The sequence below is a fragment of the Bidens hawaiensis genome, unplaced genomic scaffold (genome assembly GCF_021521415.1).
Source record: "Bidens hawaiensis isolate Kalapana, Puna unplaced genomic scaffold, B.hawaiensis_p1.1 tig00004733_1, whole genome shotgun sequence".
NCBI classification, from domain to species: Eukaryota; Viridiplantae; Streptophyta; class Magnoliopsida; order Asterales; family Asteraceae; genus Bidens; species Bidens hawaiensis.
This window is the reverse complement of record NW_027491292.1, coordinates 1,242,907-1,250,200: the sequence shown is the minus strand read 5'-3', so window position 1 is coordinate 1,250,200 and position 7,294 is coordinate 1,242,907. Positions and strand designations below refer to the sequence as shown.

At 37.4% G+C, this 7,294-nt stretch overlaps 1 pseudogene; it reads left to right on the top strand.

The window, feature by feature from the left end:
* Nucleotides 1–3,645: 3,645 nt before the first annotated feature.
* Nucleotides 3,646–5,956, top strand: LOC143627754 (putative pentatricopeptide repeat-containing protein At1g68930 pseudogene; annotated as a pseudogene).
* The last annotated feature ends 1,338 nt before the right edge of the window (nucleotides 5,957–7,294 follow it).

Here is a 7,294-nt window from a genome sequence, read left to right as displayed (position 1 = left end):
ATATCCTGACAAGGGAGGGTCAGTTACATGTGCATTCAAACTTCAAAGTATTTGATGGTTTGTCAGCTGGAAGTCAACCTTGCAACATATTGTTACTTTATCAATCACAGTAGAATATATAGCCTTAACAAAAGCTGTCAAGTAATTTGGCTGAAAGGTTTTATCTCTGATCTTGGCATAATTTGATTGAAACTGTTGTTATGTGTGACAATCAAGGTGCCATACATCTCTCAAAGAATCAGATGTTCCATGAGAGAACAAAGCACGTAAATGTGAGGCTTCATTTCATCAGAGATGTTGTAAATTCAGGTGAAGTCAGAATTGAAGCAATCTTGTCAGAAAATAAAGAAACTCACATGCTCACAAAGATTCTAGGTGGTTCTGGTTTTACTAACTACTTAAATAGCTTAAAAGTTGGTGCTTTTTTAACTAAGGCAAGAGGGGCAGATTGTTAGAATATGGCTTGCATCCAATTAATTCAGTTATTTTAAATCGTTTACAATGTTACAAGTTAGTTAAGAGGTTCATGTGTTGAAACTATCAACTGGGCAAAGTTATAGTAAGATGGAAAGAGAAGTTCCCTTGCTACTTGCGTAGATGCTGAAACTTGTAACGCGGAATGTACCTTTGCTTTTAAGAGTTTGTTAAAGGTCGTTGGCTTATATAGCCGATGAGATTAGGGCTTATAGTGAGTTTTTTGGATTTCCGGTCATTCTGCAATAACCTTTTGATTACTTTCATTCTGTAATATGTTTCTTGATCATGATTAAAAAACCCCTAATCTTTTTATTGTGTTCGTGATCTCATCCGGTAATTTGTTCATCGTTTCGAGTTCGGTTTCGTTTTATTTGTACAATTGATTACGCATAATTGTATAACACTTTCTATATAATTAAAAACGAAAACCACATCAAATGCAATGATCCTACACGTCTATTTATACTAACCTAAACGTGTTTTCTACTTAAACTCTAATTCATATTCCTAATAATACTAAAAAACACATAATATATTGTATATACTATATCTCTAACTCTAATAATATCTTCTAACAATAAATTAATCGTTTAATTTATTCTCTCATCTTTATCTTATTTATTTTCAAACTCTTTTTTCAATTCATCCTTCTATTCTTTTCGGTTGTTCATACTTAACCCTCGTTTATATGTCATATTAAGATTATAACCTACAATTTGTATATTACATTACTAGTATCTGTATTTCCTATCCTGATCCAAACCGACATTGAAAATTTTATTCCAGTTGTATGAAACTGATCAAGTATTTAAAATAGAGACTTAATACGAATAAAATCTTGGATTCAGCACTAGATCTGCCACCGGCTTGTGTTATCTGGTTCATGCACATGCGCAAACATTTGTTTTGGTTTACTTTCTTTCAGTTCGTGAACATATATGATTTTGTAAATATTGTATGTTAAGATTTTATAGAGAACTTCAGAAATTAATTTAGTGCATTTATCAACTTAGATGAAACGAACCTTTCATTCAAAGCAAACATGTTTCGTTTTATTTTTATAATATTCAACCGGGTTAAATTAGTGTATAGAATGTTCACTATAATACGAGACATATTTATTTAAAACTAATATATGTTTCATTTCCATTAATGCAATATAAGACATTAAATATTATGTTTTGATGTACTTATAAATAGAAACAAGAATTTAGTCTTATTTCCATTAAGCAAAAGGTAAGACGACAGATAGATCCTAATGGAGTACCTTCATTTCAAGTTTGCTCTCTTAACCCACCATCTTCATCTTATTTGCCCCAGGTCTTTCATTTTCTTTTTCAACCATCTTTTTTTTATCTTTGTATTTGATCAGTTAATGATATGTTTTTTTTTTCTTTCTGCAGTGTGGTCGACGTATGCACAGCGTACACCATCATCAAGCCCAGCATGCCCACAAACGAGCTCAGCAAGCCCAGCGTACTCACCACCAAGCCCATCATACCCACCGTCAACCCCAAAAAGCCCACCACCAAGCCCATCATACTCACCACCAAGCCCAAATATAGCCCACCACCAAACCCAAAACCCCCACCACCAAGCCCAGCATACCAACCACCAAGCCCAAAAAGCCCACCACCAAGCCCAGCAAGCCCATCATACCCACCACCAAAGCCAAAAAGCCCACCACCAAGCCCAGAAAGCCCATCATGCCCACCACCAAACCCAAAAAGCTCGCCACCAAGCCTAGCATACTCACCACCAAGCCCAAAAAGCCCACCACCAAGCCCAACAAACCCACCACCAAGTCCAGCTAACCCACCACCAAGCCCAACATACGGCCCAACAAGCCCACCACTAAGCCCATCTCTAACCCCAGCATACCGAACACCAGGCTCACCAAGCCCATCTCCAAGCCCAGTAAGCCCATCACTAGACCCTGACTATTGCTCGAGCTTTTGTGGAACAGAAGATGCTATATGTGACACTAATACGGGAAGTTGCATCTGTCATCCTGGAATTCTAAAGATACTGCAACCAAATGTACCATTCAGACGAAGATCCTTGTTGTGGTATTGTCAAGATGATGATATCTGCAAGAACCATTGGTGTCATAGTCAAGATTCTTATTGTGATGACGGTGCATGCATCTGCCATCCTTGTGGATCATATCATGCTACCTAAATTTCATTATTACAATTTTTAAGCGAAATAAATTATGGTTTGCGATAACTAGATATTGTTTCCTATTTACAACGAATAAAAACTTGTTTAGATGCATTTGCCTTGACTATCCTTATTTAGCTAAGAGGTTAATAAAAGTTAATAATTAAGTAAAGTATCCTTATTTCTGTTTGTGTTAGAAGAATTCAAATGTGCTAGATATTTGTCAAAGTAACTTGAGATAAACTTGATATCAAATTATTGGCTCTTTAGTTGGCAGGCTAAAGTTAACGAGCCAGTACACATTTGATGTACCATTTGTATAAAAGAAATCAATACTAACCTAGATATCATGTGACCCTAATACGACTCATGTAACATCATCATCATCGTACTCGGTATATCCCACCAATAGCAAAGCTATGGTAGGGCTGAGGAGGGTAAGATGTAGACAGCCTTACCTCTATCCCGTAGGAACAGAGAGGCTGCTTCCGGTGAGACCCCCGACTCAATAGTAGTTTTGCATCAAGCATTGGACATAAGCAAATAACACTCAATCATCGACACACCGGCCGATTGGCGCATGTACCATTGTCTTTCGGCTATCAACGCCACCACATGATGCCTGATTAACCTTCCACCACTTATACAGCTCATGAAACTCATTTATATATATGAGTCAAGCGGGTCATCTAGTAAACAATAAAAAGGTGCCAGCTACAAATGAGTTGTAATCTAATTGTAAACAACTAAACATAAGTTGTAAACACGACAAATGGGTAGTAAACGATCAAAAGTTGTAAAATGAAAACCATAAGTTGTAAATGTCTTAAATGGGTTAAAAAGACGATGATACTTTGTAACAAATTATAAAAAGGGCTTCTAAACAGATTGATAGTTTGTTAACGATCGAACATAACAAACACAAACATATTCATTTTCTCAATAAACGAACACAAAAATAATCAGGCTTCGAGAAGTAAAATTAAAAGATTTACTTCCTTAAACAGAGTCGACCCGTCAACCCGTTTAATAGTAAGAAATCATAAACTATATAAAGTCAAAATCATTACCCACAAATTAAACCATGTCTTCCTCAATATCAAACCACTATTGTTCTTTACTCAAACTCTACTGTGAAACCCACAACCAACTTCAAGTAAAGAAGCTTCACTGCTTCATACTCAAAACCCTAACAAACCCTGAAACCTTTTTGCTCAATAATATCATTACCGGTTACCATAAACTCGGAAACATTAGTTATGCACGCCAAGTGTTCGACCAAATTCCCCAACCAAATCTTTTTTCATGGAACAGTGTTCTTTCAGCTTATTCCAAATCCGGGCACTTATTCGACATGGAAAAGATCTTTCACACCATGCCGAAGCGAGACGGGGTGTCGTGGAATTTGGTTATATCCGGTTTTACGCGTTTCGGCTATGATGATAAAGCGGTGAAGGCGTATAAGTTAATGTTGAAAGATGGTGTTAGTTTGAATAGGGTTACATTTTCAACCATGCTTATATTGTGTTCGAACAACGGGTTAGTCGGGTTGGGTAGGCAAATTCATGGGCAGATAGTGGCACACGGGTTTGAATCGTATGTGTTTGTAGGCAGCCCGTTAGTCGAAATGTATGCGAAAGCAGGTATCGTAAACGACGCGTGGCGAGTGTTTGATGAAATGCCTGAACGAAACGTGGTAACATATAACACGATGATCATGGGTTTACTTCGGTGTGGGATGATCGAGGCTTCGGAGCAGTTGTTTTATAGTACGCGTGAGAAAGATTCGATCACGTGGACGACGATGGTTACGGGGTTTGCGCAAAATGGGTTATACAAAAAATGTTTTGATGTGTTTAAGGAAATGAGGCTGCACGGGGTCGGTATTGACCAGTTTACGCTTGGAAGCGTATTGACTGCGTGTGGAGGATGTATGGCTTTTAAACAAGGTTCTCAAATCCACGCGTATATTATACGAAACGATGGTTTAGATAACGTGTATGTCGGTAGTTCACTTGTTGACATGTATTTGAAATGTAAGCATATAAACTATGCAGAAAGAGTGTTTGGTAAAATGAGGTTGAAAAACATTGTAACGTGGACTGCGCTTATTGTCGGTTATGGTCAAAACGGTCAAAGTGAAGAAGCTGTAAAGATCTATTGTGATATGCAAAGAAACGGGATTGAACCCGATGAATATACGCTTGGGAGCATAATAAGTTCGTGTGCAAACTTAGCTAGTTTAGAAGAAGGTGCTCAGTTTCACGGTCAAGCACTCGTTACAGGTTTGATCTCGTTTATAACCGTGTCGAACGCGCTTATAACATTATACGGTAAATGCGGGTCTGTTAATAAATCTAATCAGTTGTTTAACGAAATGAAGATAAAAGACGAAGTGTCCTACACCGCGTTAATTTCAGGTTATTCCCAATTTGGTGAGGCTAGTAAAACAATAGACTTGTTTGACCGAATGTTGACCGGTCAACTCAAGCCCGACGCGGTAACATTCATCGGTGTACTTTCGGCGTGTAGTCGAGCGGGATTAGTTGAAAAGGGTCGCGAGTATTTCAAGTCAATGGTCAACGAGCACGGGATTGACCCGAGTTCTGACCACTATAGTTGCATGATTGACCTTTATAGTCGGGCCAGGCTTCTTTCAGAAGCTCGGGGCTTTATAAACGATATGCCGGTTAGCCCAGACGCGTTTGGGTGGTCTACATTGCTCAGTGCGTGTCGGTCACGTGGCGATTTGGAAATGGCCCGATGGGCCGCAAAATCTTTAAAAGAGTTGGAGCCCAATAACCCTGCAAGTTATGTACTGTTATCAAGTATGTATGCTTCCAAAGGCCAATGGGATGAAGTAGCTAATTTAAGAAAAGAAATGAAACATAATAATATACGAAAAGAGCCCGGTTTTAGTTGGATTAAATATAAAAACAAAGTGCACGTGTTTTCAGCCGATGATCGAATGAGCCCATATTCAGAACAGATATACGCTGAGCTGGAATTTTTGAATAATAAGATGTTACGCGAAGGGTATGTGCCTGATATGAGATTTGCGCTTCATAACGTTGACGAGTCAGAAAAAGTAATGATGCTTAATCATCATAGTGAGAAGCTTGCGATTGCGTTCGGGTTATTATTTGTTCCTGAGAGTATGCCGATACGGGTTGTTAAGAATTTGAGGGTGTGTGGGGATTGTCATACCGCGACTAAGTTTATTTCTAAGATAACGCAGCGGGAGATTCTTGTTCGGGATGCGGTTCGGTTCCATTTGTTTAAGGATGGGACTTGTTCTTGTGGTGATTTTTGGTAATTTTGAACATCAATTGGGGGGGGGGGGTAATTTTTTTTTTTTTTAATGATGTAACCTTGTTTTTTTTATACATGTGAGCACATTAGCTCTGAATTGTTTTTGGTGTACTATAAGTCATGTAAAAACTTAATTACTTAATTACCCAAGATTCATTAATCAAAGGAAAAATCCCAGAAGTTTGACTTTTTTAAAAATTGGTTAAAATTTCGAGTTTTTATTGACTTTCGACGATTTACCTTCTCTGCAAACAAGAAACAGTGAATCTTCGGTTCCACGATCCTATGTTTACTTGTTTACGTGTTTAAACGACTTGACCTGCTTTGAACTACTCAAGATCGGCTCTTTTAAAACTTGAACAATACTGAGGTTAAATGAACTTGAACATGAACCCGAGCTTAAATTGAAGTTAATTTAATAAAAGAGCCAAAACTCGAGTTTCACATACTAAACATATTTCGTAATTGTTTATACGCCTATACTATCCACGCGTATATTTGAATTCAGCGAAACATCTTCAAAACATCCAAGGCGGGTTTATATTCCGCCTTCTAAATCAATCGAACCTTTGAGGAGAAATGTCCAGCAGCTGCAACCATGGTCGCCTCAGGTCCAAGGCCCATGGGTGCAGCTTCCGAGCCTTTGTCACTTTTACCTTTGTTCGACTCAAACAATAAACTCCCAAGCATCGATTTAATTACCGACAAGAACCGATTATTAACTTTCACTTCTTTACTACCCATCTCAACTCTCTTCTTATATTATTTTACTTATGCTGATGAACTATATGATTACTATACAACCAGTCTATGTTATTTATAAGCATTATGCCTTGATCATCAAGATTGATTACCAAAAGGAACAATCCAAGAACCTTTACTTTCTTAAATTTTTTTAATTTTTTTTTCTATTTGTTTATTGACTTTTCATGTTTTCCTCTTGTGCAAGTAACAAACAGTGAATACGATGGTATTGACTTTTCAAGGTCAAGGTGTGCGAGCCCACCTTCGGCCGGGAGCCTGGGACCCTTTTTTTGCAAGGGGCCAAAATTTTTGTATATAATTTATATGTATTTAAAAACTAATTCTTATGTATTATAATTTATAAATTGATTTTGATCACTCTTAAAATTATTGGGTCCAAACAAATTTTTATTCTAAATCCAATGGTTAAAATTTAGGTTATTGGGCACAAACCAAAACGAAAAAATCAATGATAATAAAAAAATTAATAATCAGTTAAAAAAAATAAAGAAAGTGTCGATCAAAATAAGGTCTCTTGCGACGCTTCGTCGTTCTCATTCCCGCTTCCAAGTTTCAACCCTCCTTTTTTAGTTCTCTG